This window comes from Pongo pygmaeus, chromosome 13 (genome assembly GCF_028885625.2).
Source record: "Pongo pygmaeus isolate AG05252 chromosome 13, NHGRI_mPonPyg2-v2.0_pri, whole genome shotgun sequence".
NCBI lineage: Eukaryota > Metazoa > Chordata > Mammalia > Primates > Hominidae > Pongo > Pongo pygmaeus.
This window is the reverse complement of record NC_072386.2, coordinates 89655402-89666267: the sequence shown is the minus strand read 5'-3', so window position 1 is coordinate 89666267 and position 10866 is coordinate 89655402. Positions and strand designations below refer to the sequence as shown.

The 10866-nt window shown below is 43.2% G+C and overlaps 1 pseudogene; it reads right to left on the bottom strand.

The window, feature by feature from the left end:
- Positions 1-7965: 7965 nt before the first annotated feature.
- On the bottom strand, positions 7966-10464 carry LOC129043526 (keratin, type II cytoskeletal 8-like; annotated as a pseudogene).
- Between the last annotated feature and the right edge of the window lie 402 nt (positions 10465-10866).

Genomic DNA, 10866 nt, shown 5'->3' with positions numbered 1-10866 from the left:
AGATGGTAGTTGAAATTAATGAAGAAACAATAGACTAATTCACAAGTGGAAGTGAACCGATTAGCTATTCATTTGGGAAGAAATTGTATTAGATTCCTAATTCACACCATCCATCCCCAGGAAACAACTTTTAGATGAATTAAAGAGCAAAAACATAAAAATATTAGAAGAAAACATCGGTGAAGAAAACTAGTAAATTTTTTTTTTAACTTAGGATGTCAAGGTCTTCCTAAGCAAGAGACAAAACCCAGGAACTGTAAAATAAATGTTTCCCAGCCAGACGCAGTGGTTCATGCCTGTAATCCCAGCACTTTGGGAGGCCAAGGTGGGAGGATCACTTGAGGTCAGGAGTTCGAGATGAGCTTGGCCAAAAAGGTGAAACCCTGACTCCATTAAAAATACAGAAATCAGCTGGGCATGGTGATGCGCGTCTGTAGTCCCAGCTACTTGGGGGGGCTGAGGCAGGAGAATTGCTTGCACCTGGGAGGCGGAGGTTGCAGTGAGTTGAGATGGTGCCACTGTACTCTAGCCTGGGCAACAGAGCAAGACTCTGTCAAAAAGAAAGAAGAAAGAAAGAGAGAGAGAGAGAAAGAAAGAGAGAAAGAGAGAGAGAGGAGGGAAGAAGGGAGGGAGGGAGAAAGAAGGAAGGAAGGAAAGTAGGGAGGGAGGGAGGGAGGAAGAAAGAGAGAGAGAAAGAGGAAAAGAAAGAAAGAAAGAAACGAAAGAAAGAAAGAAAGAGAGAGAAAGAAAGATTGGTTTCTCAAATTTAACCTCATAAAAATTGTAAAATTCTTTAAGTTAAAATACACCATAAGGCAGGTTTAAAAGTCTGGGAAACAATACTTGCAACATACTTAACTGGTAAATGATTAATATATGGAGCATATAAACAGTTTCTAGGCTGGGCGCAGTGGCTCACGCCTGTAATCGCAGCACTTTGGGAGGCCAAGGCGGGTGGATCACGAGGTCAGGAGTTCAAGACCAGCCTGGCCAAGATGGTGAAACCCCGTCTCTACTAAAAAACTACAAAAATTAGCCAGGCACGGTGGCAGGTGCCCGTAATCCCAGCTATTCGGGAGGCTGAGGTGGGAGAATCGCTGGAACCCAGGCAGCGAAGTTTGCAGTGAGCCGAGATCGCGCCACTGCACTCCAGCCTGGGAGACAGAGAGAGACTCTGTCTCAAAAATAAAAATAAAAAAAAGAGTTTCTAACAGAGGAAAAAGACAAATCCTCAGAAAAATTTGAAAAGGAAATAAACAGGCAATACACAGAAAATATACACACAATAAGCATGCAAAGCTGCATATCACAACTAGTGAGAGAAAAGAGAATTATTTGGCAAAAAGTAAAAAGATAGATGTCAAGTGTTGGTGAAAATGTGAAGAAAGAGACATTCTCCAGGCCCATTCTGTGGGTAAACTCATGAAGTTAACCGATGAAGGTCACTTGAAAATGCCCACCAAATTTTAAAATGCACATATCAATTGACCCGACCCTTCTACTTCTAGGACTTTTTCCAAAAGAAATACTTGTTTGTGTGCCCCACACAACATCTTGTACATGTATACAAGAACTTCATCACAGTATTGTATGTAGTAGTAAAAAAATTAAAATCTTCTAGCTTACTGTCAATAAGGAAGGCAATAGTTAGTTATGGTATATTGACTCCATCCCAGGCACCTCTGATTCATCATTCTTGCAAAAGACTTCAAGATTCTCTCCTATCATTTATGACATTGGTGTGCACACTTCCTCATTATAGATAAGTCAATGATATAAAACAAACAAGGCCTGAGGTGTCTGGGCAGGCTTTCTGAAGGCATGTCTTCCTTACATACTTTGCCTGGCTTACCACCCCTCCACTGACCACCTCCCCACCCCCAACCCTCCTGTAGCCTAGATGGAAAAAGAATTTAACTTGTAATACAACCTCAATACATGGCAGTCTATTCATCATTCCTTAAATAATTACAAGCCTATAGGAATCAATACTTAAGACCCCAAAATAAAATTCAGAATTGCAATATCACTATTTCCAGTATTATTAAAATAACTAGCATACACAATCTTTTGAAGTTATCAAGTACTTCCAATCTAGTATTTAAATGATTTTTACAACATCCCTGTGAGTTGTACAAGACAAATTGTTATCCCATTCCATAAGTAAGGAAACTAAGGTCCAGAAAAGGAATGTGATTGACCCAAATCCCATAGCTAATAATAGGCAAAGCCAAGATTGAGTGTTGGCTTTCTGACTGTGAAACATCTGCTCTTTATACATAAATCCAGCTCATGCCAATATAATTAGTAATATCCCATTTATCCAGATTCTAACTTGGTAAATTTGATGCTCAGGAACATTTACCCTCACCCAGAAATGCCCCTAATGCCCCTGTAGCAGCCCCCAGACCAACTCTCTCAAAGTGTCCCCCTGGAGCCAATTCATTTTTTCAGGAGGCCCTGACTCAAAGTCTTTTGCCTCTAGTCCAGGAAATTGTTCCTAATCAGACTCATGGGTTTCCCTGTCCTTGAAAGATCAGAAATAGAGAATTTGAGTGGGTGGGAGTGGGCGCAGGAGGAACCTTTAAGAAGCAAGCTGTGCTATTCTCACTGTTTTCACTCAGACGTGAATCTTTGTTCTCCGATGCAAATTTTGAGAAGTTGGTGCCAATCTGCTCTGAACAAAAGAATTCTGGTCTGAACAAACAAAATTTGGGATGGGAAGTCTGGCTTTCCTAGTTGCGCTTTTGACCATCTGCCTCTACCCACCACCCACCACACTGGATCTCTCCCAAAGGTAGCGGTGAGCTTTGAGGAAAACTTCCCAGCTTGCTTACCAGTAATGGAAGTCAAAGAGGTCCAAGGGTATCAAATGTCAAGGTTGCTAAAATAACGTCCTTACAATGCTTAGGAGGTTGAACCAGCTGACTCTAAGAGCCTTCCCTCCACACCTCAAAGACCTTAGTTAGGGTCCTATGAAAGAGGGAGGCCTTGCTTTCAATGGACATTTATCAAAGGCCTAATCCTCTACTTCCTCTAAATAAAATTTTCTATTGGCTTTGTGTATATAATATTGTATTAATGGTATTATTTTAAATACATTTTTTATTAAGCAAATAATTGTTGAACAAAAGTGTACTTTTCCTTGTTCTCACCTGTCAGCCACATACCAAAAAAACTGTAAATGGATTAATTTTTTTTCCACAACACTACATTGAATGTTATAAGCATTAGTTCCAATTGACATAGATTTTTAAAGTAATTTTAGTAGCTGCATATTTCATTCCATAGTTATACCTCAGTTTATTTAACAGGCTATTGTTGGATATTGAATTTTTTCATAATTTTATCAAAATTATAAATAATGCCTCTATGAGGATCTTTGTGAATAGGTCTTTATTTTCTATTGAATGATTTAACCCTAAAATTCTAGGGGGAAAAGTATTGGATTGAAGGATATATGAGTATCTTTGTAGTTCTTCCTAGTTTGGGCAAACATTTAAAATGAAAATCAGTCCACCAACCTCAGTATTGGATATTGACTTCAATTTTGCTGCTGTTAATCACAACTATCTATATTTGTGAGGTTTTTTCACAGTTTAATATTTTCTTCCTCTATCCTTTGTTTAGTTATATCTACCTTAAAACAGCTTCGCTTATCTTTCTCACAATCATAAGGACAGGGGCATTTTAAAATGTGTGTGTGCGTGTGTGTGTGTGTGTGTGTGTATCTCATATTTATGTTAGTTGAAAAAAATATGACCTAGCAGCTCATATGGTAAATATGAAATAAAGAAGTCAGCCAACCTGTATATCTGCACTTTCAATAATGGATTTTTCTCTGGAGTCAAAGGAATGGACCTTTGTATCTAAATGCCTCCTTCACTGATTCCATATGCCCATATGCCTGAAGGGAGTCAGCGTGGTTATTAAAAAAAAAAAAATCCAAACCCACCTCAGCCCCATTGAATCAAACTATCGAGGAGGGACATGAGCATCTGTTTGTGTAAATTGGAGTTGGGCTGGATTCTAAGTAAGCATCCTAGGTGATATTTGTCATCAGGGATGTTTGGAAACACCTGGTTGAAACCTTGGGACATTGGGTGAAGATCACAGGGAGTCAGATTTCTAGTTACCTGAGAGAATTCCAAACAGTCAGACCTACCTAATGGTAGGGGAGGCAACTTATTCCTGTCAATGAAGTGTTTGATTGGAGACCAGATTACCACAACCATCTCTCAGGAAGACTCCTTTTGAATTTGGGAGCATTCTCTGACCACGGCACCAAAACTCTACAGAGCATCTCCTATAAGCAGGCAGAACTAGAGGCCTTTAAGTGTCTTTTCCACCCTAGCACTGCTTGATTTCAAATAATAAAAAAAATAGTTCACTAATGTAGCTTCAGTATTTTCCTATTTATCTCTCCAAGAAGACATAATATAATCTTTTGATTTGTAATAGAACTGAAAAGTAAAACTATCTTTGACTCATAATACTCAGGATATTCTAGGTCTTTTAGCCACCTTCCCACCTTCCCCTTTGATGTTCAAATCCCGTTACGACACCCCAGTAAGTGATCCTCCAGCCTCCAGTGAAGACTTGGTGACTTAGTGCTCCCTAACTCCATAACAATCCTTTTGTAGGACCATGAAAATCATCATCTTTACCAACAATGTACACAAAATGCCATCAATTGCCTAGGGGGAGGGAAAACTGAGTCACTGGCATAGCGGAGGCCAGAGTCTTGCCTCTTGATTCCTACGTCCCTTTCTGTGGGTTCAAATGGTTATATCTGTTTGGGGTGTAAAGGAGGTCAAATCTGGGAACCTGTTCTCTAAAGAAGTAACCACCAAAGTGCTGTGTGTTGAGCCCAAACATGTATAGATTTCAACCTCCTTGAAACTCCTCTTACTTCATCATCATTGCACGAAATGTGCAGTGAACTGTGAAGATCTGTGAAACATGGAGGGAGGGAGGTGAAGAGAAGGGAGGGGGGTCACAGCCTGTACCCACCCTCCTCAAAGCACCATCTGCACCAGCAGCAGCAGCATCCCCTGGGATGTTTGAAATGCAGAATCCCAGGCCTCAGACCTACAGAATCAGAGCCTGCATTTTGACAAGGTCCCCGGGTGATCTGCAGGCACAGCACACTAACATTATATGACTCATAGAGATAAAGAACTTTATTTTATATTTTTTTTCTGATTATAAAAGTGGTAAAAACTCATACTAGAAAATTTGGAAAGCATCCCCCCCATCCCCATTCGGATCCTTGAGGGAAGAGGAAGGCGGCTTGTATGGGGGCGTAAGTAATCAAGCTCTTACCCTTGGTGATTACAACACCTCTCCCAGCTCTTTCAGTAATTAAGAGAGCAGTTATGTTAAGTCCAGTATGACTGGCCTGGGGTAAGGTGGGCGGCAGAGTGGAGAGAGGAATGAAAGAATTACTAGTATAACTCCAAAAAATAACATGGAGTACTTACAACTTTGTGGGCAGGTAGTTTGTAAACCACAGTGCAAGTAGGAAAATATTTCTCTTCTTGCCCATGACTTTGATCTGGACTGATGCTAAGCCTTAGGAGAGGGGTGCTGGGAACTATCCAGATCCGTTAACTCAGCGGAGTCAAGTGCTGCTGAGGAAAGGCAAGTGGGGCTCCCAGGATGGTGGAGACACGAAAGGAGGTGGTTAAAGGATGATGGTGCTCTTTGAGAGATGAGGACAAGGAAGATTAGGGTCAGGAAATGGGATCTGCTTCACTTCCCTAGAAGGTAGTGTATGAAAAAAAAGCCAAACTCTGTAAAATATTTGAAGAGATTTATTTTGAGCCAAATGTGAGGACCACGACCCATGACACAGCCTCAAGAGGTCCTGAGAACATGTGCCCAAGGTGATTGGGTTACAGTTTTGTTTTATACATTTTAGGGAGACATAAGATATCAATCAGTTCATGTGAGGTATACTACACATTGGTTCAACCTGGAAAGGCAGGACAACTCAAAGCAGGGGCTTACAGGTCAATGGTAGATTCAAGGATTTTCTGATGGGCATTTGATTGAAAGAATTCAGTTATTATCTCAAGATCTGGAATCAACAGAAAGGAGTGTCTAGGTTAAGATATGGGGTTGTGGAGACCAAGGTTATTATATAGATGAAATCTCAAAGGCAGCCTCCCTTAGAGGCAATAGATGGCACCTTTAACAGGTGCTAGACTCTCAGCTAGTCTCTTCAGGGTCAGAAAAAGACCTGGAAAGGGAAAAGAATCTCTACAGAATGTAAATTTCCCCCACAAGAGACGGTTTTGCAGGTCCCTTTCAAAATATGTCAAATAAATATATTTTGGGGTAAAATAGCTTGATACTTTAAAGGGCCTGCTATCTGTCATGTGATATTATACGAGAGTCAGGTTAGAAGTTGGTGTCTTATTGCTACAAAGAGTCTGTTTTGTTGGTCTTAAGATCTCTGTTTTAATATTAATGCTGGTCAGTTGTGCCTGAACTCCAAAGGGAGGCGAGCATAATAAGGCGTCTGACCCGCTTCCCATCATGGCCTGAACTACTTTTTCAGGTTTCTTTGGAATCCCATTGGCCGAGAGGAGGGCTCCATTGAGTCCACTGTGGGGTTTTTTGTTTGTTTCTTTGTTTACAATAGGAAAAGCAGATGCTGAGCAGACCTTTCAATCATTCCCTTTGGCAGGGGTTGGGGGGACTCCACTGACTAATCTATATCCCCATGGCAGAGGCTGCAGTGAGGAGAAGCCTATAATCAGAAGAGGTTGTCTCCACGCTCCAGCCTCTCCCATTTCCTCCAGTCTCTAGAGCTAAGGAAGTAGCCCAGTTAGCCCAAGCTCAAATTCTTTTTGTTTTGTTTGTTTGGTTGGTTGGTTTTTGAGACAGGGTCTCTGATGCCCAGGCTGGAGTACAGTTGTGCCATCATGCCTCACTGCAGCCTCGACCTCTGGGCTCAAGCAATCTTCCTGCCTTAACCTCCCAAGTAGCTGGGACTACAGGTGCAAGCCACCAGGCTGGCTAATTTTTGTATTTTTTGTAGACAAGTCTCGTCATGTTGCCCAGGCTGGTCTTGAACTCCTGGGCTCAAGCAATTCACTGGCCTTGACCTCCCAAAGTGCTGGGATTATAGGCATGTGCCAACATACCCAGCCCACCAAGCCCAGATTCCATACACAATGTTCATAATTTATTCAATTAATCGTGTAGTATTAAAATTCTCCCACAAAGTTAAAAGTCCCTTGAAAACATTATTTTAAAGATGGTATCATTGCCATGTTTTAATTAAATATTTCCCATTATTGGAGTGTTAGACAATTTCTCTTTTTCACCACATATATGATGCTGTAATAAACATCTTTATCCACATAACCAATGACTTCCTTTTTCATCTAGGCAAACTCTCTTAAAATCGAAGTGAACCATACATATGGAAAAGTGCAAAAATCAAAAGAGCACAGTTTAATGACCTTTCACAAAGTGAATACCTCACAGAACCACCACCCAGATCAAGAAACAGAATATTGCCAGAACCCAAGGCCCTTTTGTGTCTCCATCTAATCACTACACTTCCCCTCAGAGTAATACTATCCTAACTTTAAGCATCATTAGATTAAATTTTCTATAAATTCAAACATACATTATATTTATATGGTTGCTTATTTATCTTATAAAGTATAAATACAAATATAAATTATATTTATATATTTACTAATATATTTCATACTTACATATATTTATGTTTTAGATACATTTTAATGTATTTTATGTCATCTATACATAAATATATATTTGAATTTTATACAAATTCAAGTATAAAATTGTGCAGATTTTTTTTTCAGAGCTAGCTGAGGTTATTTTGGACAAAAAAAAAAACAAAAAACAGCAATTGAATTGTTTTGTAGCTGGAGGCATGGGCAAAGGGGGTGCCCCAGGGAGTGAACTCCCCCGAACGTGGGCTGAGGATGAGGGCTGAGCCTGAGGTGGATCTCCTGTTCCCTGTGCTTCCCTCACAGCGGACTCCCTCCCCTGCTCTGGGTCAGCCAGGAGGGGCAGGCTGGGAGGGGCTGCCGCAGCTGTTCACTTGGACAGGACGTCAGAGGACTCGGACTCCAGCTTCCCATCATGGGTCTCGATCTTCTTCACAACCACGACCCTGGTGGAGCTGGTGCGGCTGAATGAGCTGGAGCCCACGCCAGAGCCAAAGCTGGAGCCCAGGCGGTAGCTGATGCCGGGGCTTGTGAGGCTCCCATAGGCCGAGCTCAGCCCACCTGCATAGCTGCTGGTGGTCTTCGTATGGATACTCAACGGTCTGCATCCCAGACTCCAGCCGGCTCTCCTCGCCCTCCAGCAGCTTCCTGTAGGTGGCGATCTCGATGTCCAGGGTAAGCCTGACGTTCGTCAGCTCCTGGTACTCACGCAGCTGCCTCGTCATGTCCTGCTTGGCCCGCTGCTGGGTGGCCTCCAGCTCGGACAGCTTGGCGTTGGCACCCTTAACAGCCAGCGCCCCACGCTGCTCGGCATCTGTGATGGCGGCCTCCAGGGAAGCCCTCTGGCCTTTGAGGCTCTCGGTCTCAGCCTGGAGCCGGCTGATGTTCCAGTTCATCTCTGAGATCTCAGTCTTTGTGTGCAGTAGGTCATCCCGGTGCTTCCCAGCTAGCGTCTGCAGCTCCTCCTACTTGATCTGGTACATGCTCTCAGCCTCAGCCCGGCTGCAGTTGGCAATCTCCTCGTACTGCACCTTGACCTCAGGGATGATGCTGTCCATGTCCAGAGAGCAGCTGTTGTCCATGGACAGCACTATAGACATGTGGGAGATCTGGGACTGCAGCTCCCGGATCTCCTCTTCATACAGCTGCCTGAGGAAGTTGATCTCGTCAGTCAGCCCTTCCAGGGGGGACTCCAGCTCTACCTTGTTCATGTAAGCTTCATCAACATCCTTCTTGATGAGGACAAATTCATTCTCCATCTCTGTATGCTTATTGATTTCATCCTCATACTTGTTCTTGAAGTCCTCCCCCAGCCCCTACATGTTGCCAAGCTCTGCCTCCAGCTTCAGCTTCTCCTGGCCCAGAGTCTCCAGCTGCCGCCTAAGGTTGTTGATGTAGCTCTCCAACATGTTGTCCATGTTGCTCCGAGCTGTCTTCTGCTGCTGCAGGAGGCTCCACTTGGTCTCCAGCACCTTGTTCTGCTGCTCCAGGAACCGTACCTTGTCGATGAAGGAGGCAAACTTGTTGTTGAGGGTCTTGATCTGCTCCTTCTCCTGGGTGCACACGGCCTGGATGTTGGGGTCCACCTCCAGGTTAAGGGGGCTCAGCAGGCTCTGGTTGACCATGATGGCGGTGATGCCTCCCATGCCACTGGCCCCACCATAGCCTCCACCCAGGCCACCCTGAAAGCTGCTGCTCCCCACTCGGGAGCAGCTCAAGGAGCTGATGCAGACACCAGGCCCACTCACGTAGGTGCAGCTGCTGAAGGCCCAGGGGCCAGAGGTGGACACTTTGAAGGACTTCTGGGTCACTCTGATGGATGTGATGGAGGCAGGAGTCGAGGCAGGCAGGCTGAGCCAGGTGGAGATTCCAGAAGGAGTGGAGATGGGGCTTTTTTTATGAGCTGGGGTCTCACTATGTTACCCAGGCTGGTCTTGAACTCTTGGACTCAAGCAGTCCTCCCACCTTGGCCTTCCAAAGGGCTGGGATTAGAGGTGTGAGCCACCCTGCCTGGCCTAGATTTTACATCTGGTTCCTTTGCTCAACATTGTTTGTAAGGTTCATCCATGATGTTTCTCTTGTAGCAATAATTCATTTTCATTGCTGTATATTATTCCATTGGGTGAATACACACAACTTTTCTTTTGTATTTTGTTCAGTGTTTCTAGTTCTTAGCAGGAGCATTAGGCTGCTACAGGCTACTCAACCATGGCCAGAAGCAGAAGTCCACTTATTTAGTTTTGTTAAATTCTAAGAAGTAGAATTCCTGGGCAAAAAGAATATTTTTTAAGCCATTGATGCACACTGCTCATTGTTTTCCACAAAAGCTGTGACAATTTACACTCAGGAAAAAATCATGAAGTTCTTCTGAGGGATGAGCATCAAGAGTCATCCTAATAATAACAAAAAGTTTTAAATCTTACTAATAGTACTTAATAGTGTCAATATTGTATTAAGGCTGTTTCATATATAAATTATAAGTATTAAAATGCTGGTATCATATTTCACAAAGTTTTTTGTGCCAATTTATTACTTAATTCTCACAAAACTCTGAGGGGTAAATTTTATTGCTGTCTCATTTTAAAGATGAAGGAACTATGGCTCAGAAAAACTGAAGTGTCTTGCCTATGTCACCTGACTAACGGCCAACAGATAGTCTTCCTTACCCATGGCAGGCTAAACCTTGCCTAAATTGCTGAAGAAGCATCCCAGATTCTTCAGGCTAAAATAGGTACCAAGAGAAGGACATGTCGCCCTTTTGTATGGACATGAGCATCCTTCAAAGCCCAGTTCAAATGACAACCCCTTTCCCAAGGGACTCTTCCCTCCCTACCCACCCTATTGGAAGTAACACAACCACAACTTCCTTCTGGAAGCCACACCCCTATACTGGAAAGGGGCCCTTGCCTACAAGATCCTGGAATGTCACTGCTGAGATCATTTAGTCCAGGGATTACAAATAGGGAGCACACACCAGTGAGGCTACCTGCTCCCTTGTCAATGGCAGACATAACAAATCAATCACCATCTAGCCACTGTCTCCCACGCTGAGTCCATCTGAGACCATCTCACCCTCAGCTACCACGCTGGCTTTGTCTCTATTCCTTGTGCATGCCAAGTTCCATCCCACCTTGTGACCCACACATTGGCC